At 28.4% G+C, this 27048-nt stretch overlaps 1 long non-coding RNA gene across 1 annotated transcript; it reads left to right on the forward strand.

Annotated features, from left to right (window-relative positions):
- Positions 1 to 4234: 4234 nt before the first annotated feature.
- On the forward strand, positions 4235 to 26340 carry LOC132725531 (uncharacterized). The gene is made up of 2 exons (XR_009625069.1): positions 4235 to 7908; positions 26061 to 26340. It is a non-coding gene; the product is annotated as an uncharacterized LOC132725531 (long non-coding RNA).
- Positions 26341 to 27048: the final 708 nt, after the last annotated feature.

Consider the following 27048-nt stretch of genomic DNA (forward strand, 5'->3'; position numbering starts at 1 on the left):
ATTAATTATTAAAACTTTGTAACTGAACTATGTAACTTAGGACTAACTTTGTAACTTTGAACTTGAAACTAAGTTATGTAACTTAGGACTTTAAAACAATGTTTTTATAACCTCTTAAGTCTTTATCCTTCAAGTTCCACATGGTCTTACATTTATGCTTAACATGCTTCTAAATGTAAAACATTCTAATTTAGACTTATCAAACATTACAGGAAGGTCAAGTTCAGACACCCATGCACATCTACAAACCAAAGGTAAGCTAACAAGACAGCTTTCTCATGTGAAAGTATGTAAAGATGTCCACATCAATGAGTTTACATTTAGTCATTAGTCAGTCCTAATGAGATAAAAATGCACTTAAAGCAATGATACTTTTATCACTTTAAAAAAATTATATTGCTTCAATATCTGATTAAAATGAGACAGTCAAAGAAAGCAAGTGCTGCGTCAGTCCTAACAAATAAGTGGTAAACCAGTCCTAACACATAAGTGGTGCATCAGTCCTAAGAAACAAGTGGTACATCAGTCCTAACAAATAAGTGGTAAACCAGTCCTAACAAATAAGTGGTGCAGCAGTACTAAGAAACAAGTGGTGCATCAGTCCTAATAAATAAGTGGTAAACCAGTCCTAACAAATAAGTGGTAAGCCAGTCCTAAGAAACAAGTGGTGCATCAGTCTTAACAAATAAGTGGTAAACCAGTCCTAACAAATAAGTGGTAAACCAGTCCTAACAAATAAGTGGTGCATCAGTCTTAACAAATAAGTGGTAAACCAGTCCTAAGAAACAAGTGGTGCATCAGTCCTAAGAAACAAGTGGTGCGTCAGTCCCAACAAACAAGTGGTGCACCAGGCCAAACAAACAAGTGGTGCGTCAGTCCTAAGAAACAAGTGGTGTGTCAGTCCTAAGAAACAAGTGGTGCATCAGTACCTACAAACAAGTGGTGCACCAGGCCAAACAAATAAATGGTGCACAGTCCTAGCAAAAAAGTGGTTTACCAGTCCTAACACCAGACCAAACAAATAATGAGTATACCAGTTTTCACAAGTGGTGTACCAGACCACATGAATAAATGGTGCACAAGTCCTACAAAAAAGTAGTGCAGTCTTAAGAAATTCATATTTTCAGTTATGTGGCCCACTGAGTATGCCACCAAGCTTTTCACTGGAAATTCAGATAGTTTTGTGCAGAAACATGATAAATAGGTCCTTTTGACAACAGGTGCAAGCTTCATGAAAGAGCAGGACAGAACATTATAAATTAAACTGACTTATACTAAAATGGGTAAAAAATACATTATATAAGTGGAATACAAAGAAAATGTGATGCACATTAGCTGTACAGGCAAGTGAGATTCCAGCCTTGGTTTATCAATAAAAAAAGTTTAAAATAATAAAGTTTAGAACAATTTTTTTTTCACTTTGTTACTTTAAATATGGGCATATTGTATTATTTAACTAACAATTATAAACACAATGAAACATTCTTACATGCAAATGTACAATTTTTATTATGCACTGTCATGAACTTTTTAGTTGACAGGTATTTAATGTGTTATCAACATCAAATTAATCACATAGCCAAGTCTACAAAAACTAAATTGTGACATACATTCTTCTGAGGCAGTGATTTTCCTACTTATATAACAGACTCCGAAAAAAGGCCTCTTCCCAATTGAAATTTTCTTTAAAATCATGCAGTTTTCCCAAAAATCTGAACTCAAACCACCTATTTTACTTCCCAAAACAGCAATTTTAGCGATAATTTTTCCCAAAATCAAGAGGCTAAGGCCTCTTCCCAATAAAGTGAGAAAAATCACTGTGAGGGGACTGATAATTTGACATAATTTAATATAAATTTATGTAGAAAAACTAGCTATCCTCCGACATGCCAACAGACATTCAAAGATAGATGGTTCTTTAAATTAATATAAAGATAGGTGGTTCTTTAATATAAAGATATGTGGTTCTTTAAATTAATATAAAGATAGGTGGTTCTTTAAATTAATATAAAGATAGGTGGTTCTTTAAATTAATATAAAGATAGGTGGTTCTTTAAATTGATATAAAGATAGCTGTTTTTTTAAATTAATATAAAGATAGGTGGTTCTTTAAATTAATATAAAGATAAGTGGTAGGGGTGGTCTTTAAATTAATATAAAGATAGGTGGTTCTTTAATATAAAGATAGGTGGTTCTTTAAATTAATATAAAAGTAGGTGGTTTTTTAAATTAATATATGGGTGGTTCTTTAAATCAATAAAACTTGTGCAGTATTTGCTGAAAAAGAACTTCACCATCTTTTTAATCAAAACAGAATTCCATTCAAAATACTTTATAAAAAATTACAACTTGTTTTTAAAATAAACAGATTGTTAACTAAAATAACTTAAAAAGTTTATGGGCCTTTATATTGAGATGTATGCCCTCAAGCCAGAGGCTCATCAGTAAACATAAATATTAACTATAGTTGTTGTTATAGTTGATAATATTTTTGTTATAATCATTATTATGAGTAAACCTGTTGTTGTTATTATTATTATTCTCTTTTTTTTCTTTTTTTGTTACATTTTCTAAATAAAGATTTTATACACAATGCATTTATTGAATTTGAAATAAAATACAATATTTTATTATGAAATAATATTATATATTATTCATAAATTAATTTTTATTTAAAAAGCTACTTCCCAACACACTTATGTGGTAATGGCATACAGCTATAATTAATTCATACCCCTCCCACTTATATTTGTGATTTTGTCTAATACAGAGGGTTATAAATTATGCAAGGAGAGGCACAAAACAAACTAATGGCCAGAAAAAGCAAAATTGAATATTTTATCCTGCAAAAATTCTTCATAACCTATTTCTAATTTGACAAGAAATACAAGAATGCACAACTTTAAGACAATGATAAAATAATTAAAAGACAAAGAATAACATACAAGTAAATAAGTTATATAGAACTTTTACTATAGCAAGAATTTAGTTTGTGATTTTTTTTCATTCTACCCAGTGAAGTGTAATCCTTTGTGAATCTTTAAAATGAAAAAAAGAAACTTTGTTGAAAAAAAGTTAACTTTAAATGCAGGAAAAATGGACCCTTAAGGCCAATATCTACAATAGTTAAAGCTGTCAACGAAAATGAATACCTTAAATTCTATTCAAAAAGGGATGCTTTTTATTCACCCAGGTTTTACCACTGGGTTTAATATCAGGGCTAATAAGCAGTTTCTTTTACAAGGGACCAAGTTGAATGACTAAGTAATCTTTAATCTCAGTTGATAAAAAAATATACTTTCATCTTTCATCTCTTATAGGTCACAGATTTTGTTGCAATTTGATTTATATTTACACAAATTTTGCTTTTTAACAGATGTGAAGATTTACAAAATATATGAAGAAAATTGATGAAAGAAAGGGAATAGAATACTAAATCACTCTTCTTTAAAATGCCACAATATTTTTTAATATCTGAAAATCTTATCTTTGGCCTCTATAAATGTGTATCTGTGGTGAAGTGTAACACAATAAATGAACACATATATGATGGCAACTAAATGACTTAACATAATGTAGGCAACACACCTACTCAGCAATCCATATGAGAATATCCAAACAGTACATCACACCTACATCCATGTATGCAATGTAGATATAAAATACTATGTTTGATACTGTACTTAAACCTTAAGAAATCTGAACAAATTTGACCTGATCAAACATCTTGGTCAGATTCCTAAATGGTGTGAAAGCCTGAGAGGTATGCCAAATATAAAATTAATTGATAGTTGATTCTCTAATCCAGTAACATTTCTAAGTTGTTCAAGCCAGCCAACATCAATGCAGAAAACCCTAAACCAGGGGTCATGCAAAGTGAAGTGACCATATGGAGAATAACTCAAATACCTTTTAAATGTACTGATGACTTTCAGGTTTGGGAATAAACACCATTGGTGGGAAATCAAGTGCAGAAATTGCCAAAGGTGTATTGTATTAACAATAATTATTTTATAATTCTTTAAATTTAAGTGTAAAGAAGGAACATTATTTTCTGTACATATGCAACATATAATCATGAAACAATCCAGTTTAACTGTATATGTATGAAAGATTTCTATGAAAATACCCAGTACAATATTTTTGAACATTTAAAACTTTTAAACTTGTAAATCTTAAATCTTTTAAATTGATACAGAAAGATTCAGCTTCATTTCCTGATTTTATCCCTAATATGAAAAAAAGTCCACATAACTCTGAAATTTAACATTCAATTTAAAACTAGCTAATTTCTTAATCTAACCTGTAAATGTAAGCATGTTTGAATAAAGTAGTTCAAAATGACCTAGTTTAAACCTTGACATGCTTATTGGCTGCGTAAGAAAACATGCATCGCTGCAGTACAACTGCATTTCTATTTATAGCACATCCATGTTCATGCAATACAATGCTCCAGTCTGAATATTAATTAGTGTGTCGTGTAAAAGCATAAACATTCACATATGAATGGATTTTAATGAAATTTTCAGCGGAATTATGATGAAAAAAGTGTGTTTCGACGTAACTGGAGTAAAATACACGCATCGTGTTGAAATATTAGCGGAAATAGAAGTTTTTTTCTAGCCGACAATAATGGCCGTTCTGAACTGTTTGTTATGACTTCTTTAAATCAACGAAGCTGATCGATGTATGCAATTAACAACCAATTAAGTAGTGAAATGACGATTGTACAGCTCGCGACTTTTTTTATTAAAAAAATATACAGAAATTTACGTTCGGCAAAACCGCCTTAAACACCATCGTACACCTTATATATTTAAAACTAAAATTAAATAAGACTTTACTTATTCTACACATACCTTTCATTTATTAAACAAAAGTAACTCTGGATAATAATGTCAGGTTTCTTAATTTGCGCAAACAGTGGAAAATATGCGTTCGGATTGACCGTCTTTCATGCACTTACTAAGATGTTTTAGTCACGATTGCATAAAGGTTACAACTAAACATGCGATTTGTGTACATAAAATATTACGAGTAACCTACCAACCTCAAATCTCGGATCCTGATTAGGGTCTAGCGACACTGTTCAATGATCAAATGGAGTCCACACGTGTTTCGTTTTGCACACTTCAGTCATTCTGTACATTTCTGTGAATAGGAAGAGAACAATGTTACGTACAATCCGCATTGTTAAGAAACAAATAATTCCTCTCATGAATGTAAAAAGACGAAATTCTTACCGTAAAACTGAATAAACATACTTAAAAAAAGTTTCTTACAAAGTATCACCTTATGAGGCCATCCATTTTAGCTGTGCAGACTTCTTACCAATTCTCCCAACCTCCGCTGAAATTATGTCAAGGGAGGCGGAGCTACTTGTCGAAGTGCGAATACTGACTGGTAGCGAAATCGTGAGGGAATCATGTGATCACAAAGTATTATTTCATTGGCGCTCGTGGAGAAGGAGTCTGTCTGGGTTTAACACCTTTTCCCGCTTTTTTTGCGTTAAACATGAATCATTAGATATAAGGCGATTCTTGCGCCATATTATAATGTGTTATTAAAAAAGCGGGAATTAGGAAATTTGTTAAGAATGTACAATAAGACTATACATTGTTTAAATATCGTAATGTGTACCGGGAAATAAACATTCTGACAAGGCTTTATATCGTTAAATATCGCTACAAAAATGGTGGATTATGCCATTTTTTTTTCTGGATGATTCTATTAAAATATGCATTTTGTTCCAATCAGCTTTAATTTTATTTACGAAGCTAGATCAACTTAATGTTTTTAAATAAAGATGCGTTCAATAAATTTTCAATTTAATGAAATCGTCATTTGTTAGTGACTAACAAAAACTAACCTTTTAAACAAAAAATAGAAGGTTTTCTACAAAAATCCAGGGACATTAATAGATTTAGATATAGATAATATGTTCCAGATATATCATATTTTTTCAAAATAGCTTACGTTTTAGCTTATTCAAATGTAAAACAACCAAAGAATGACTGTTTTTTTTTGTCATTGATGAACTCTAGAATGTGTCATAATAAGGCATTTGAAAAGTGCACTCATTTGATTACACATTTCAATTTAAACATAAGTCATGCATGCACAATGGTAATTCAAAGTACCTATCTCCAGCTGTATTCCTTTAATTTTAATAATTATATAATAAACAGTAAGAAATATGGACAGGACTTCCATGATCATGTGTAGATCTCAGTTCAATTCCTTCCTGTATTTCATTGTATAAACATGTACACTATAAATAAATAAACAGGTTAAAATAAGATTATAAAATTAATTTGACTTAAGTATTATATCTTTACTTTGACAAATTCATGCATATTCTCAAAATTGAATTATATATTAAACTATGATCTTAATATGTTTGCATTCACACGTTTCCTACACACAAACTACATAGATCTTTCATACTACATATAGTTACATAGTTCTTACATATTATATTTTACAACAGCTAGCATACATGTAGATTTTAAATACATTTTGTTATCTATAATAAAAATTATATCCCTAAATTTAGTTTATTACCAAAGAATTGTTTTGTTTTGTTTTTGTTCTGGTCAAAAGTAGGAATCTTCCTTCTATGATGTAAACAATCTTTCTATAATTTTGTTGATGTTTTAGTAGATATTTATTTAATAATTTTCTATACCTACAAGTTCTTGAGATATGCAAAACAGAAAGCAAGTTTTATATTGGTTTAAGCATATTTTGTATATCATAACATTTGAATTTGATATGCTTAATAAGCACCAATGTTTATTATAGTTCACAAGACTTGATAAGATACATGTACAAATTGATATAAATTTGTAACAAAGATACACATATTTAATGTCCATACAAATGAATTGTCACTTGGTCTATTCAGTCATGAAACATCATCATCAACAACAACATCAACACTTTAATCTAGCTTACTCTTGTATGTGACACATGAAAAACACTGTTCAGAATTCAAATTAGATTTTGATGCAATTACTATCAGAATTTCAAAACATGTTTCATATTTATCATATTGACTTCTTAATTTAAGCACAACTTCCTCCTGAAAAGTATACATTTTTAATTTAGATAAATATATAATGAATACTAGATTTGGATAAATTTAACATTCTAATCTAAAATTAACACATTGAAGTGAATATAAAAGTAACTAAAGCATATCTTAATTACAACCAACATGGATTGAAAAACAAGTTACTTAATACTGTTGGAGAAATCCCTTCACCTGCATATCTAATCAATGACAATTTAAGCTTGGCTGACGACAACTAGTGTACATGTGCATACAACACTAATAAAGTAGAGTGAAGTGTAAAAATACAAGCTTTGGTTCATTCAATCTGTGCCATTACTTTTCCTTTTTAAGCTTTGTTTAGTTTTTATTTCACATAAAAATGTATATCTTTAGCGGTTTTTTGTCTGGAACAGAATATTTTTCAAGTTTGGAATAAAACTTAATTTCTAACATTCTATTAAACACAAGATGATTTATGTAAGTTGTTTTGATAGACATATAACATGAAAAATTAAATTGTGCATTTTTTTAAAGGATGGAATATGTATACGCGTTATATACATACATTTACACATATGTAATTTTGGCTTAAGTCTGAAGTTCTCTGCAGCTACGTTTGACCTCAAAGTGTGTTAAAGTTCATAAATAGCATATCATTTTGCGACAACGTGTGTAATCTTCATATATGGAGGAAAGAAAATTAATTACTACCGCACTAAACAACAGCCACGGCGACATTATCTTGGATTAGGATAATAAATAATGCAGCGGAAGTTAATAGAAAAGCCGCCGTTTTGGAATCTCTGTATTGCATCGTAAATATGTTAAGAAGCACATTCGCAGGACTAAAGGTACAGTAATTTTGCATTTTACATGTTCTACGGCCCAAATTAAGAAGAACCTTTTATATAAATAACCCCATTTCCTATAAATTACTTGAGCGAACAAACTTAAACAGAATTTCCATCACTGTCAGCATTCACGTATCACGAAAAAGAGTGATAATTATAAGCCGGTCTATCCAGTTCACATGGCAACGCAACGATGCGGGTAATATTCAAACTAGTTATGTAACAATAATTACCTTTCTAAATTAGTAGATTCTTAACGATTTAAATGTTCGTTAACCGTTGACCGAAACAAAAATCGCTAAAACTTAAGAAACGAATCAACTCTTTCCTTTGATCTTATCGCCATCTTGAAACGTCATACAAAATGGCGCCTTCTACTTCCTGAAATTTTAAAACTTTTACATAAATTGAAAGTTGAGAGAAAATGTCATTCATATCAGAATGAATATAGTTTTAAAGGGGTATAAATACATGGCATAAGATAAGTACAGGCATGCACCTGGTAGATAATCAAATTAAGACAATTATTTTTGATGAAATAAAGCAAGGAGGCCACTGGTCATCAAAAATTACTTCCAAATTATTTTTTTCTTAATTTTACTGTTGATAATGTTTGAAAATATTTTATACTTTAGTTTTGTTAATTTTAATCCGTTTGCAATTTATTTGAAAAGAACACCTATGTTACATCGATTTATTAAAAGCTTAATTGTCCGTTTTGAAGATGTCCGAAATAATTTTAAGTAACATGTGGACATAGATCCGAATATACTGTTCCTGGTAACATATTTTCCCTATTTCATGACTTCACAAGAGTTTAAGACAGTATTTGTATTGACTTTAATTTAGAAAAATTGTAGATTCAGTGATAATAAAGAATGCTATAAAACAAGAATAAAGTGAAATAAATTTATTAGCAGGCAGCCGAATATAAGAAATTTAAAAATGAATTGTCAAAATTTTAGTAGGTTTCATACAATTATGTTCTCACATAGGTATCATACCTTGAAATGTTTATTAAAATTAAACAAATGATTGAAATGTAAAACAACATAACCCGATCACTGTTCTGAAACAAATCTGAAAGCTGTAATTTTGGCATGACTTATTTTGTTTCATTTTTCTTTTAAAAGTACAGGAGAAAGAAACATTCAAAACCATTTGGTGATTATATAAAGCAAATACACTTTTAAAAAAAAATTTATGTTTAAGGCAAATTAATGAGCTTTCAAAGTAAACCCTTCAATATAAAAATATTATAATGTCCATTTTTCGAATACATAAAGCAATAAATTATTACAGATATATTAAATAATAATGTCATAGTTAAATGCATGTATAGTACAATCTATTCTATGTTTTTACTATTTAGTTACTGTAACTAAGTTTGGTTTCTCCTTAATTTTCAAGATTTAATTTACTGATTTATTAAGTATTTAAAATTAATTTCAGTCACAAGTCCAATATACATCAACATTATTTAATACATTTTATAAGAAATTTTAAGTAAATGCATCTACAGAGAAATATAATTATGAATTTCTACATAACATTTGTGTTTGATTGTGTGTCATCAAAGAAAAATCATCATATCATTTTATTAATAGTTTACAATTACAGGCTCAAATGTTTCGCGTCATTCTTTTGATGCTGCCTATAGCAGAGCAAATTATAGCATTTCTTTTTGTTTGACCTTATTATTTCTTACTAATATCAGAGATATGATATTAAATCTCTAGGCAAAACATCCTACGCAATTTATTGTTATATTTATATAATGACATATTTATTGCAGCCGTATCACTGTGATGCAAGAAGTAAGTCCCAAAACGAGCACAAAAAAGCCATTTTGATATTTCATTACTTTTTGATATTTCTCATAGTTTCAATATAAAAACAGCAATACATATATTCCAACAGAAAGTAGCAATACATATATAATATATCCCAACAAAAGAACCGCCAATCTGGAAAGGGGCATGCTTTTTTTTTTAAATATAAATGTGACTTATACTTATTATTTTTGCAGTCGATTGCCGTTGTTACTTTCCACTGTATGTTTTTTTTATTTCAAATAGTCTTATGAAAATCATTTAAGTATAAGAAAATTTTAGATTAATTTTTAATAGCGTAATGCAAATAAAATTATTGTTTTTTTTAATTAGATTTTATCTATGACTTAAATACATACGAATTTTAGAATTGTCAAATTTAGATATTTTCTTACTAGTTAGATTCTTTAAATCGAGAATATTGTTCATTATATATTTGTTTTTCAACTTTGTAAGGTTTAAATAAAGTACATAATTTTATTTACATTTCACAGCATTTTTCCTGAGTACTGAGGATTTTTTTTTATTAAAAAATAAATTGAGCCTGCTGAAAATAGATCATGTTGACCCTTTTTTTTTCTTCATGAAATTATAGTTTCAATGTTGTTGTTTTTTCTTTAACAATACTTGACACGAATTTTTACATGTTATTTTGCCAATAAATGCTAAACATTATAAATGCTTTTCTTGGTTCATTTCTATGCCATATTATTTATATATATTTTTTTTCTTAATTTTAATGCCAAGTTAGTTTTTAATGCATTTTTTTCTTTATTTTACATTATTCTTTCCTGCATCTTTTAAAATGTATAATGAAAATTAAATTAGCTTATTTATCTATTTATTTATTTATTTATATTTTTATTTAATTACTTATTTATTTATCTTTTTATTTATTTATCAGACAACGAGTCTTTAAAAGTGATATTTTAGAAAATTAAATCAAGGGTTTGTATTTGTTACGTTTTTTTTGTTGTATTTTTTGTTGTTGCTGTTTTTTTGTTGTTTATTTTTTGTTGTTTTTTATGTGTTTTTTTAACTTTATTTTAGCTATATTCAAGTTAAAATATTACAGCGTTTTTATCATAAACTCATCATTATTTTGCATTATATAATTTTTTATCTTTATTTTAGTTATTTTACAGCCAATTTTTTACTGAAAATATTTTTGTTTGTTATGTGATAATATTGGTTTACATACTTTTGATATCCTATGTATATCTTGTATTATCCAGGCTTATTACATAAATTAATTGAACTGTTTATCCTATGTTGAATTATACGTTTTACTTAAATAAATTTATAACAAATATCATATGACATTTTCTGTAATTTCATGACACGATTATTTTTAAATTTTATAAACAATAATAAATACATCAATAAAAATAAAAATGTTGTGTGAAAATTTACTTCTTTTAACTTATATTTATAAATGAACATGTAAAATTGTTATTTTTTGATACTTTATATTAATGGAAATGAACGTATTGCCTCTTCCTTTGTTTTATATATATTTATACATGGATGGATGATATGTACGTTTCAATTTTGATTTTATAATCACGTCAAACACCATATCATTGTTGTCAGTTATAAGCCAAAATAAAACAACAACAACAATAAAGGACTTTAGACAACTTTCTCATTATAACTTGTGTGCATTATTATTATTCATTTAATTTTATGCACATACCATATTTTTATGGTACGTTAGTGATAACAAAATTCGTGTAAATATAAAATTTTCATAAAAAAGATTTAATAAATGTTTATGTAAAAATTGATTTATATTAAAAAAAAAGATGAAAGGGGTATTTGACATTTTCAAGTATACGCAAAAATCTAATGTTTTCCCTGATAAACCTTAAACAGGCATATCTGGTGAGTTTAAGTAAAACGACACGTATGTACATGTATATGGTGCAAACTTTTACAGATTATTTGTGCATGCATAGATTGCATTGATATCACTCAAACAATATTATGAAGAAAGCAAAAATTATTGTCAGAAATAGAAAATACAATGTAAGTAAGTTCGATTGATAAATATTACTAGCTTAAAATATACAGGCTATTATTTTATAATTAGAATAATGCTACTAAGTTAGGGTAATGAAACATTTTATGTATAGCTTCTAACATCACTATAGGCATATCAAACTTCACATGTCAGATATCTATAACATAATTATTGACATTGAAACAGAAAATGGAGACGTCAACTTGACAATTTTAGCTATTACCATAGATCTTGTCTCTCGAGTATTAATGTCGAATAACTAACTTTGTGCTAGAAGATTAATAAAGATGTATAATAGTAATCCAGTTGTATTTCCGTGTGCAAGCACATTGTCATTACCACAAATGCGATATGAGATTTATGATAAAGTAACATGACGGGAAGCATAGTGACATGAACTTTGTTGATAAAATACCTTCTTCGTCCTCGATTATTTTAGTATGTTTTAAATATGTCCAGTTTTGACCTATCTAAAGCACACGTACTACAAGAAAGTCAAAACATTACAATTTTGGAATATAAAACTATCAACTTGCTGAGGCTCGCGCAAACACAAATAATACATTTAGTTATTTACTAAAACATGTTCTAACACAAACAATAACCTACCAGTATACTCTAAAAACATAAGTGTGAGAACTGGAATAACTATAACTGAATAACTATATTTAAAGAATTTCAAATAAATAATTCATTTTGTTTTTGTTAATATGAACATATATAGGTACTAATGCCATGTAATGAAAATATTAACGCCTAATTGAAAGTTGTTTTCCTTTAATTTTTCTCAATTAAGACGATGACAAATGATTCTACAAACCAAATGCAGATACGTGTATTTTTACATTATTTTTCTATCACTATACAAGACCAAAGTTATTCAAGATATTTTTCATACAGTCAATTCATTATTCCCCTCATAAATCTATTAAAATTAATTTCATTTTAAAATTCCGCACTTTGCATTGACCCCACAACCCGTTTGAAATATCAGACACGGTATCCGTGCTATTGCAGTATGATGCTGATTAAAATTCGGTCTACATTTTACTTTGGCAAGTTTTCTACCAGAAAAAAAACAACAAATGGTATCACCTAAAGTTAAAGCTTTTGGTTTAACATTCTTTGCCAAAAATGGTTCTTGACATTGAAATGAGTATAATGTGATATTTATATCGTAATTTGATATTTTAAAGACGCATTATGCCCCCAGAAATGCATTTTTTATTTCCCAAAACATTTTATATTTGGTGTTTTGTTATAGTTTTTTTAAAAAAAAAAACGCTATTCATCGCCCATTTATCTATGTATGTATGTCATAATTTGTTGCTTTCTTGGAATAAGTACATTTATAGTGATTTAGTACTTGTATGGTGTTCAAAATACTACTTTGTTTACATTTTGCTTCTTTTATTACAAATAATATTGTATGGTGGTCAAAATACTACTTTGTTTACACGTTGCTTCTTTTATTACAAATAATTTCACATTTAGCCCTACCCTTACAGCTTATTAGCCTCTTCCATGCTCTAAACCCATTATTGAAACATTAAAAAACTCATGTATACCCTTTTTGAAGAATGAAATGAGGCATGATGTGGCCTAATTTCTAAATGTACCAAACTGTGCATTGTTATGGACTCCATTTTTGTGCAAGACCAAAATGCAAATTAGTGGAAATGACATCTAGTTATTGTGTTGTCCTGAAATTATTATAAAATTACTTGTTTTTTTTTTATTTTAACATAGTTTAATTTATTTCTGTGTTATATTCTTTATTGTACTACATGATTTTTTAATTATACATAATTATTTTCAGATTTACTGAGATAATAAATAAATAAAAATTTGAATATAAAATGTGATACCTGGTTTATTGACTAATATGCCAACGAGTACAGAGTAAAATGCATACACACAGAAACTCGTTGTGCATAATAATATACATCAATTGGACTCTGAAGTTTGGTGTTACAGTATAAAAGAAAAGAAAAATAGGAGCTAAAATACAGCCAGGGTAGCATAGACTTAATTGAATTTTACACATTATAATAATTAAATATAAGATCATCTACATACAAATACATGTATATGAATTATGAGTAAATTCAAACATTTTAAAGATAGGCATAGATAATTGTCTAGTGACATTTCCATTTTGTGAGGTTAACAGTTCAATAAATTTTGGTTTAGTGTATTTGGTGTGTTTCAAATATATCAAAATTCTCATTTTTTTTTACAGTGGACATTCATGAAATTCATCATCTTGTTAAGAACAAATATAACATTTTCTTTCATTAAAAGGGTTTATGCCATCTTCCAGTTTCTACATTTGTGAACACATTCTGAAACATGATAAAGAATTTTATTTTTTAATATGTATCATTGATATATATTGTTGTTAACCAGAATAACAAAGTAATAAAAACTTCAGTTGACTTTCTTGATTCATTTTCTATAAATGTGTCTATTATCTTTTATTTAACTAATGTTATAAATATATTTTCATCTCTAACATCCTGCATGGAACAAATACACTTGTTGTTCATCTTTATATAAATTATATTGTACTCTTAACAAATTCTTTTTGTCATGGTGCAGTTTTTATATACCAATTGAATGTTCGTGGCTTATATGTGATATATTCTCTATTGTATCTTACAAAGTAAACTTTTATTCAGTTCCACTTTGTTCTGTATATTGTCACTTTAACCTATGTAAATGTAAACCTTCTTTGCATAAAGCAATTGGTATTGTTGATACACAATAAAATCATCAATGGTATGCATCAAAGATAATATGATTTGACTATAGTGAAACTATTACCATATTTTCGTCGGTTAATATATTCTACATACACTCTATCTATGATGATATAGCCCGGTATAAAATATAATTTGTAGTGAATCAACATCAATTGATTATAAGATATCTTGTATTGAAAGTATACAATTCTTACATATTTTATAAAATGTCGAATACATGTTAATGACAATGTAGTACGAAACGGTAAAAGTTAAAACATCTGTACTATTCTTATATAAAATTTTGATAAATTTGCGTTCACCTTTATATTTAGACTATGCACGGTAGATTGTCAATTCTTGTTTGCTTTAAGACTCATTATCATAAAAAAGCTCTAAAGAATTGCATGACATTAATAAAGCTATTTTAAAACGCATGACCTCGATGACCTTAACACTCCCTATGCATATGTTGATTAATGAAATCTACATTGTATTTAAAACGTCAGTGCTATTGTTTCTCTATTGCTAGTCACCCCTTTCCCTGCTGGAACGGAAATAATTACCCTTTGTCAACATCCGTTCGGTCGGACCAGGCTCTCTACTGTTGGCTTACCAATTTTTTCATTTAATCTTGCTTTCCCCAAAATTAATATTGGATAGTTTAAAGAAATGAAAGAAAGAGGTTCATAAAAGAAAAACTACACTTGTTGAATATTGTATTTATCTGAAGAATAAATGCAAATTCATGTTTAATTTTTATGTCACTTTTAATATTTCAAAGAAAAAAAACACATTTAAGAGTCTCAAGCTTATTTTATTGATTTGACTTGAAGCCTTTCAAAACGTATTGACAAATCTGTATCAATAAATGTAAATTTATATACTAAGAATAAATCTGTACACCGTTGACACAGTCATCAATATCTAGATCTTTAATTCAATTAATGGTGATATAAAATGTATAATTTTTCTTGGGAATATACTACTTTGTTGTCATTTTTATGTCGTACGCATGTAACATCCTAACCACTACAACACAATTGTATTAGATGAAATAAAATTAGACTTAATTCAACAAAATCAATATAACAATAGTTTAATGGCTATGACCATAAACGACCATTTATTAAACACGATTGTGCAGTATAAAAGAGCTGGATTCATGGATTTCTATAAATAGCAAACTACATTGGCAACTGTATAGTTTCTTAACAACATTAATTTTTGTGTTAGCAATTACCTACCTAGATGAAGTTTTCGAATTTGGTATATTAAGTAGACGGACCTTTCTAATCAAGGTGTTTTCAATCTTGAAATGTAATTTACATTAACATTGGGAAGGTTTAGAGCAAGGATCTTGACCATTAATTAGTACATGTTAATATGTTAACTAATTATAATTGATTTAGCACGTCACACGGTCACAGTAAATATAGTCGTTTCAAAGAAATTAAGATGTTTTAGATCATAGTTACTTAATTGTTTAATCGATATTTATAAAAAGAAATATATGCAATTTGAGCCATATGAATAATAAATATATAACATTCAGAAACTTGCCAAGCTTTCCATCTATTTTAACCATCATAAAATAGCATTTATTGTTATAAGAATTTATAGCATTAATTGTAATAAGAATTTCCAAAAACAAACAAATCCATATTTTTTACATCAAGACTTATCTGATCATCATTTTTTTATCTTCCACATTTAATTTTGAATCTGCGTATCTTTAGACTAGTTAGTATATGTCCATGTTTAACATTGGTCAGGTTACCGTTGCACAGTATAATAAAATATATGAAACGATCGTTTGAAAGTATTAAGTGCAACCAAGCAAAGTGGTTAGCAGACTATGTTTTCATTAAACCTTTTCATACGATATAATGTATTGTACAACGCATCAAATGCTCCCTAGCAACGGTTGTGGTGGAATTCTATTTCAATAAAATGCAGTGAACAATATCGTCACATTGAACTACGTATATGGATAGCACCTTAGTCAACTTTTGGTGTCTTTTCGTAACTTATACCATTATAATGATAGTTGTTTTCAAAAAGTTTTTCTGTTGTGTGCAATGACTATGCAGATCAATGGCCAAATTCTATTTTTTATTGTATTTATACTATGATCTTTCATCTTAAAGGTCCATTATGACTCAGAAATTCTTTTATTTTTTATTTGTCAAATATTTCCTATAATTTGTTGTACTTTTATATTATCCAAAATGTTACTCATTGGCCAATTACAGAAATCATCTTTTTCATATGTTGCTTTTTGGCAATAAGTACAGCTATAGAGTATTAGTATTTTATATGGAAGTCCATTTTTAAAGAACTTAAAATTTATTTGTTTCTGAGGCATAATGTTCCTGTAATTTCATATTCAACATAATATGGTTCTTTCTATCACATATATTCATTGCGATCCACAATTTATTTGTCGTACATATTGTTATGATACGTCGTTAGAATTACACTGTATAAACCCAAGCTCCCAAGTTATTTTTCATGAAGGTATTTCACGTGTTACATATCTGCACAGACATTAATCAAAGGTATTATTTACAATGGTCATGAAATGCATTTTATTTTAAAGTTACACCTAACAACAAATTTTTAAATGTTTTTTTAAATACTAACTTTATATGGTGCTTTAGACTAGACATTTGATAAAAAGTAAAGGTAGGCCTAGATTTTTGTCATTTCCCATTTATGATATATTTGTGAAAGACCCTAGGATGATGCCATTAATCTACTATATAAATGCTGGGGTGATGTTCAAAATGTTCCCTTTCCACGATATAATTCTATATCTTAACAGCTCATCTCTACATGTCATTGGATATACAAGTTACGTTACCACAAATTATAAAGTGAATAGAATAGTTAAAGCTATTGGGGTTAGTGCTGAAAAGTGCTAAAGCGATGGGAAAAAAACTAAAAAAGTACTGAGGAAAAACAACTTATTGCTATAGAAATAACTATGTCACAAGCGTTTTACAACATGATAAACAAAGTTACTGATCAAACTATTATTACTACTACTACTACTATATTACCAGATTACTACTATTATATTCTATCATTGTGTTATCGAAAGTCCTTAGATAATAAATTTAAATATTTGTATAGTATAAATATTTTGTATAGTTCAGATATATGTTCACAATAAATTTTGTAAAGAAATTTTAGACATCAATTGCAGCAGGTATTGGAGAGTCAGGTAGGTCAGCCCTCTCCATAATTTGTAAAGAGGGATCATTTAGATATTGGCTGAACGTAAATAACAACCAAAATTCACCAGTACATAAATTATGCATTAAACAATGTAACACTTCTAATAATAATCGTTTGGCATTTAAAATTAAAAACATAGTACATGACTTAGAGTATAGTAATATATCTTTAAGGCTGAATTACAATTACTCCAATTAGTAGATTGCAATATGTGCAAAGGTGGCACAAACTGGAGACACGTATAAATTGGAGTATCCCAGTAATATAATGTATAAACAATGTTATATTTCAGGTTATATTCTCATAGTTTTAGAAATTGAGATTGATAGAATTGTAAGGTTGTAATGTGAACACTGTTGAATCTAATATCATTCATTTTTCGCGTGCTCTGTATATTTAGAATTTATAAATAAATATAAAGCATGATCAACAAATAAACAAATGTCGTATAATAATAGAATAACTTATATAAAACTGCCAAATATTTCAAAGAATCACTTCAAAAACAAAAAAGGGTTTTCGATATAGCAGCTGCTTTCTTATATGCCTGCTTTCATTACACAATTGACTATTCACGATGTGTTTTTAGTCATTATGTATGACAAGTATTGGATACATATTTTTATGTTAATATTTTCTTTGCCATATCCTATCACTACAAACTTTTTGTTAAATTGGCCAAAGTATTGTACCATCACCCCCTGGTGAAATGGAGATGTTTATGAGTGTTAAATCTGTTGAATACTATTTCAAAAATATATTCCCTTCCTCAGAAGTCACCTTGCTTGGAACGGAATCCAAATCGAAGGAAACAAATGAAATAATATTGTCTGCAGTTCATTGATATATTATGTAGGTATTAGGTTTGAAACACATGTAATTCCGTTGTCTTTTAATTCATTAAATATTCAATTTGTAATCGCAAAAAAAGTTAATCCTTATACCTACAACAACATTTGTTATAATTCCTTGACACATTTAATATTTATGTTATTTTGCTTTATAGATACATTTTCTTCAAAGATTTTTTTTTATATTCGGCAAAACACAATGTGTTCTGTAAATTGATGCCATCTTTGCAATGGTATTAAATAATCATGATATACACTTTCTTGAGAAATAACAATATAACATGTCTTATAATTAGAACAGTCACGTGATTGTACTTTTGCTTAATGGGATTATTAAATCCTATGTTTGTAACATGCTTACATTTGCTTCGGCTGTAATTCTTGTAATGTGAAAAAGTTTTATGCTGATGCATTATTTTCGTCTAAGTCTTCTATTCAAACATCTGCATTATATTGTACTACGTCTACAGAGGAAAAGTTTCAAGGCAAAAATGGCATATCACTTTTAGTCTCTAAATAAATTTTGCTGAAGTGACAAAGTTTTGACAGTGATAGGGGATGGAACATTAAGAACTCCCTCAGTAGATTCTTCCAGTGTCAGTGACATATTAAAGTGTTTTAAATGATATCTATCAAAGTAATATCAGTTTTGAATATTCTAATAAGTTTGAAAAACTACCATGGGATTTTTGACGACCAAAATATAATTATTGTTTTTAAAAGAAATTCTTATCCCCCACCTACAAAAAAGAAAATGTATCATTTGTATGTGCTGCATGTTGTACTCGAGCCAAGTAAAATTTGAAACATAACTTTTTTCGTCAAAATTTTAAAATAATTTGACATCCGTTTAGTTCTCTGATTGAAATAGCAACTTGTTGAAAAAGCAACACTCAAATTGATTGTTTTATTAGTAGTCCTTATTTTCTTAATAATAATGATGTGCAAACGGACAAGTAATTTTACTTGATTTTTATCACACTGACAGATAAACATAATAGTAAAAGTTGAAATGAGATAGACAAAACACTTGCATCACTTTTATCAATCACACTATTTTGTAAATCGTAAGTGTTCTTCATATAAAATAATCATAAATAAAAATCATACCTTTCCTTATCAATATACTTTCATTTAATACATATTTTTTTCATTAAGCAACCTTTAATGAGTTGAGACAATTTTCGTCTGAATTTAAACAAGATGGAACAGCTATAGGCACCTGTTATACTTTCTAGATTAAAAAGGGTGACACATTTTGTTAAGCTAACGAGTCATTTTTATAGAACTATGCACAAAGTGGTACAGAAAATCAACACATATCATTCTGCTCTGAGATATAATGCCACACTTAAATTTTAAAAGAGTTTCATATCATTTTCTTTATATTTTAATTATCATTTTTTTATTCTACAAAATATATCTATCAAATTCATTGAAGAAAAAAGGTAAAATCAATAACAATTATCAAGGCAAAATATCTCAACAGCAATATAAAATATCCATGGCAATCAAATATTTCCACCAAATGAAAATCTTACACAACCAGATAATTGTACGTGTCCGTGTTATACACGTACAATTTTTAACTTTTCTTCTGAGGGTTTTGTCATGAAATGAAAAGAAAATGTTACTAAAAATCTGAAAAAGTAAAAAAAAATGGTCATAAAGTTTGTTAGAAAATGTAAAATTTTCATAGTTCATAAAATCAATGTAACAATCCAAAATAAGAATGAAACAGCTTAGTGTGAAAATGATGTCGGATTTTAAGAATCTTGTAAATCTAAAATAATACAGTGATATACATTGCTCTTGAGGAAAATATGATTGTATACACATAGTTATCAAGATGCCTTTATTTTTCTAAATGTTTTATATCCTTATTTTTGTGACAAATTATAGTTTCTATTATGAGCACGTCCTTACATATGGGATATCAAATCAGTCAGCTATTTATGTCTTTAACTTTTCCTTAACATCGAAAGAGAGGCATTTTACTGTCCTAAGGAGACAAAAATATTCGACTTCTAAGAAAAAAATCTATGATTAGATTTTTTCCTTTTGTCTGATTTCATTTTAAATTCCTATAGGAACGTATAACATCTCCGTATGTACTTATTTCACGTCTAATATTCATTATTTAGATAAATGTATTATTCAAAGGATCCTTGCAGGCAAAGAGCTAAGTCTGACGTGACAACTAAGACACTACCGAATAAAAGATTTGGAGCCCAAAATCGTTGCCATCTCCCCGGGGATAATGTTTTTAGATAACAGCATGTATTTTATGAAAATAAAAATGAAATAAATTCATTTATTTTCTTCGAACTTCTATTCTAATTTCTGGATATCCTAAAAACTGCATATTGTTACGTCTGACTGCTAAAAGTATGACTAAAGTTGAATTTTGTTCGGATAGTTTCTACATTCAATTAATCACACGAGGCGAATTATATGAATGCAAATTAAATTCTTTATTTATGACTTGGCATTTATTTTCACGGTAATGCACTGATAATTTGATTACATGTAGTCTAGACGCGCACTTTTCGTCTGCTGTTTCAGACAAAGAAATCGGATAAAATTTGGCCCCTATGCTACGTAATATTTGGGTGATACCTCTTGACTGAAAAAAACAAAAACAAATTTGCGTATTGTATGGGGAAGAAACATGTTAAAATTTTGGGACTACATTTGGATATTAAAACGCGTTCACAAAGTAGTCTGAACAATTTGGAAAAAGACAGGTCGGTTCTGATTGGAGTAAAGACAAACTGGTATTAAATGTCAATAACAATAGTAAAGATCATGTTATTATGCGCTTATTTCTCTATGTGAAACAAGGAGCTGTTGACCAGAGATCAGAGTTGCAATATAATTCAGTTATATAGAATATAATCTAGCAGTATTATAAGATAGATCAATACTGAAGCAATTTGTAACAATCTAACATATCATTGTGCATATCCACATTTAAAGTAAATGAAACAAGTTTTTGTGACTTCATATTTGGCAAAAGTCACTTTTCATACTCATTGGAGAATACATAATACCGTATTTATGGATACGAGCAGAATATACCTGTGTGTCCTTTCGGCTTTTGAGGAATTACATAACGTTTAACAAAAATACAATTGCAAAAGTTTTAGACAACTGTTAATTACGAACTAATCAATTCAGTGGTAGTGAAAGCAACATTCAAGAAAACTTAAATGACACTTATAAGTGTCCTTGTTATAACATTTTTATCAGTGATAAATAAAAAATGTCAAAAAAAAACAATTCATTTTACAAAACATTGCCCATTGCTTTGAATTCAAATGAATATATATGTATAAATATTTCTTTAATCAAAAGTTTTGTAAGAATTAGACGTGAGATTTACAGTAACAATAAGGTTGAATATTGAATTCTAATGGTATATAGTATGAAATATTCATGCATTTGTGGCAGTTTGAATATGTTAATTAAGTCTGTAAAATATAATTAAATCTTAGTAAAGCATCAGTCACACGAAAGAAAGTATTTGATGACATTTGTCCCATAGCCCTATGTTAAAGAACCAAGTTACACAGTTACACATTATAACCATTACTCGTATAATGACGTTTACATTTCATTAGAATATATTTATTTACAAAAATACCATTTATACTTTTGATTAGCACAAAATGCAATAACAAAAAGAAAAACAGTAACATATTCATTTCAATTCATTTCTTTGTTCTCTCAAAATATTGTTTGAAAATTGATTAATAAATTAAAAAGTAGATAAAAGGAGGTTTAGTAATATTTTCACGGAATGTATCATTTTCAATTATTTTCCTTCGATGTTGATAAAGTTATAAAAACGATTCCAGTGATTTCATCTCTTCTGAAGTTTTAAATTTTAGGATCATTCCCTTAAATTGATAACAATTTAATAAAACCCATCGAGCAGGTACAATCTTATACTGGTTTTCATATACCATTAAATTAATTTTGTTTCTAAAGCTAGAACTCCTAACTCTGTTAAATATGATATCCTTAAATACACCAAATTAAGAAATCAATCTTAAATGTTTGATCTATTTTGTACCCCAATAAATGTTGTACTTCAATCTTGTCAACGAGACAATTTGGTTGCAAACAAGTCGGATGTGCAGGTGTTTAGGAGTCTGTTAATAAGATGCATAGATCAAGTAAACGCCCTTTACAATAACTTACTTATATGAAATTATTTTCAAACTTCAATCTAAGAATATTCCTTTCATATACAGAAGTGTCAATGAGTCAAGCGTGACAAATTGAAAATTTAGCATTGAACGTGGACGTGTTCAAAAACGTTATGTTCTATATGTATACTGTTGCACATAAAGAATTATAGATTTTGCTATAGCAGCCAGTGTATATGTACAAAGTCATTGTTATTTCATACTATTCAGTCACTTATTTTGATAATAACATACAATTATTTACACGACAAAGGAATTATAAATAACGTTAATAGATCCCGTTGATTTTGCGTTATTCGATAGCATATCTATACTTTCTCTTGTGACGTAATGTGAAAGAATTACATGATTTTATCTATTAAACAATTATCTGCTAACAACTGGTTTCATGTTATACGACTCTACAAGTACAAGAATCCATCTAAATTATAGATTCAATCATGGTTTTGTTTTAAAAATGTATTTACAAATCAATATTAAACAAATGCATAATTTATTAACAGCATATTCTAATATTTTCCAGCATATACTTGAAAATTCAAATGATTTTTTTTAAATTAATGTTTCATTTGTAAATAATTATGTTTCAATGTTTAGAAGAAAACTGTGTTTTTCAATATATTAACTATAAAGTTATCTAAATTCTTACTTTAAGCACTAACATATACAATTACTCTAAAGTTACTTCTGCTTCAACCATCAAATGCGTCATAAATTGTGCTCACTTAAATGTATAGACGGTGTCCAAATGCATGGCGTTAGTTCTTACACAACGTTTGTAGTCTTGTAGTGTTTGTACAGAATACGAACCTTGCTCTTTACATATACATATATCTTTAAATATAGCAGAATATGTACATCTTGTATCACTGCTTCCTATTCCAAATTAAAAACAAACAAACAACTCAGAGCCTAACAAGCAGAGCTTGACACTGACTTTACATTTGATACGACAGTGGTCTCAATTTGAAATGTCAAATTATCCTTAGTTTTATATTTTTCTATTTACCGCATACAATTATGTTTTACTTTTATATCATTCATTTTGGCCATCAAGTGAATATCTAATTATTTTGTTTCAATTTCTACACTAATTGACGAACATTTAGCTTTTGAATTAACTAATGTTTGACATTGAATATCTATTTAATCATTTTGTCTCGGTCAAAGACCCTAGTTCAAAACTCAATTATTCACTTATCTAGTATTACTGAAGTCTCAAATAGATACTCTTTCATGAATTTTGAAATTATCATGCCCATTCCAACACTTCTTGCAACACATTGAATAAAGTTATCTATACATGTTTTAGTAAGTATTATACTCTGCATTATATTGACACCTATGAACTCTCTTTCTTGTTTCTTTCCTAGTTTTGGATATTTTACTCAACGAGAATCTTCTACGTTTATATAATATTCTTAACTAAAAATAAATGAAACTTTTAGATATTCGATTGAGTAATAGAAGCATTTTGCTATTAAATTCATTCTGCTAAATTTTAGAAAAAAAATACTTCTTGTAAAACATACACATTCTGAAAACTTACACTATTTTTGAGACTATACATTGTTTCGAATGTTTCAATACAATGTAATACAATAACCTTTCACGATCAGTCTTCCTATCTTCATTCATAAGTGAGGTAATGTACACATTCATCCTGTTTGCATGCATTCACGTCTTGATTCCCATAACCTGCGCTCTTCAAATATGACAACCCAAGTTAGACAATACATAGCTTAGCCTTTGAAAGATCATACATTTTTGTGTTATTTAACTTACAACTACCTTTCAAGGGTAGAAATCCTTGTTCTGAAAATCTTGTTCTCTATCTCCCCCCTGTTTATTAAAGATTTATGAGTACAATCACGAATATTTGCGACTGCCAAGCAATTTCTGTTAGTAGCAAAGTAAATGCTGAAATATGCATGTAAGGATTGTCGTCTAGCAGTATTAGAAAAAAAACTGGAAAGATAAGAAATTTGATACAAAACCATTCTATGACATTCAAAGATACGCTACATTTTTTTCAAAGATTGGAAAAACCAAATATACTGCACCAATTTGTTCTTGTTCTGAAGCAATTACTGCACATATTACAATGAAAATCTAAATTTTATGGACAAGGGAGAGAAATATTGAAATATTTTTTTCTAACTTCCTCCTCTTTATGGAACAATTTGAGCGACACATCTTTAATTACCACATCGTTTTGAAAGACAATACATACAATTACTGACATCATTATATTGCCATATTACCAATAATAACGTTTTAATATTGGAATATCTGCATGTGAGGTCTATATTTCTCCAGTGACTTGTGTTTCCTTGGCGCTAAAATGTAATAAGCCCTTTCTAAGTCATATTTTTGGTCATCTAATTATTAGAAATTCAATACTTCACGTAGTGTTACATTGAGTCATCTTTAAGATGAGATATGGCAAGTTCGGATAATATTGTTGCTGCACATAATTCACGGTTGTGAAATTTGGACTCTAACAATACGACCATTGTTCTCTTATTACAAGACATTTACTTCATGTGTATTTTAAGTTTCTAAAACTTGATTCAAAAATATAATTATATTTATTCATATGTGGTCATGAGTAATGGGGTTTTAAAAAGATAAAAAAGAATGTATTTGTGTTGATATTGAATCCAGGTTTTTGAATTTATTTTTAAAAGAATACCAGTATTAAGCATGAAGTACAATGTTATGAAGATATCCATTCAAAATAATAAAAATGGTCTTTTTAGGCTAGATGACAAAAAATAATTTATGTTTTCATGCAAATAAAGATAATCTGTAAAAAATCATCTAATGATATAAAAACAATGAACAAAATTCGAAGCCTAGTTTTTCTTTCAATGAATAGCACGGAATCTATAATCACTACAATATGTACACATTTGAGAATTTGTAATTTAAAATAAAAAGCAATTTCAATGTTTAAACCAGGGATAGGTTGGGTGGTGGGGGTGTTGTGATTACACCTTTTGTCTATTAACTGTCGAAACAACCCTACAACAACCCTGCACCATTTTCAATTTTTAATTTTACTGTTGACCCTAATGTTCCTATTTTGTCTGTATTATTTTGATAACTGTATGTCATGTGAACCAATAATCGTACAGCGTCGTTTTTATAGTCTTTCAAGTATTATATATGTATATGTAATTCTATATATCATATTTGATTGCAATGTTATTTAACACTATTTTCTTTTAATTTCTTTACAGCCCAAAAGAATGTGCCCTTGTATAGAAGACATTGTTATTTCTTGGATAACAGGAAGAAGCATTTGTACCCAGCATGTGACTACCCACTTTTGTAGGATTATCTGATAGCTGTTGAAAAAAAACATTCCAAAAATAGATAACTTTTATATTCCATTTAACGTTGCGGTATGTATTTCTTGAAAAAGAACAATTTCTTATGTGATACTTTCCGAGGTTTTGTATGAAGACAAACATAATTGCCATGCTGAAATTGTTTTAAATAAATATTTTCAGTAAATTATACACTGTTGATTTTATATTTTATTTTGGTTTGTTTGAATATTTTTATTATCTTCTTTAAAAACGTGTGAATTTCACAAAAGCCACTGTAAATGTTATTAAATTGTACCTATTGAATCTATATGTTTCAGTCTTTAGTAGCTTTATCTCAAACTTTTGAACATAGCATCCGTTGAAAACATATGTCGCTGTACATGTGTGCTTTTGTAAGCATGTAAAATCGTTTTAATGTACAATTCTAGTTAAATGTAATTTTGTTATTAAATCAAGTCGTTAATATATTGTTAAAAAACTTAATTCAATTCAAGATTGTTTGAAAGCGACTAAGCTAAATACTTTATAATACTTTCTATATAAGAGTGCAATATCAACTTATTTTAAAATTTGGAAATAATGAGTCATGTACAGCTATATGCGTTTGTTCTGATCAGATTTGTTCAAAATTACTTGACATCTGACAACAACTTCCTATACTCATCACGTTAGAACGCTTGACTGTCCTTGAAATACATTGCGTGTACTTGTGTATTTTGAAAGTCAATATGATATATATATAGACTGTTGAAGAAATAACCATAGCGGTAACACCTCATGGCATAATCGTTGTCCCCTTTGCATTAGTAAATGGCAAGTAATGCCAATATTTTTCATTTTGGAACAGTTTTGCTCTGGAACTTAACCGTACAGTATAAATGATATGCGATATGAT

This window comes from Ruditapes philippinarum, unplaced genomic scaffold (assembly GCF_026571515.1).
Source record: "Ruditapes philippinarum isolate M1 unplaced genomic scaffold, ASM2657151v2 ctg1021_1_1_1_1, whole genome shotgun sequence".
Taxonomy (NCBI): Eukaryota; Metazoa; Mollusca; class Bivalvia; order Venerida; family Veneridae; genus Ruditapes; species Ruditapes philippinarum.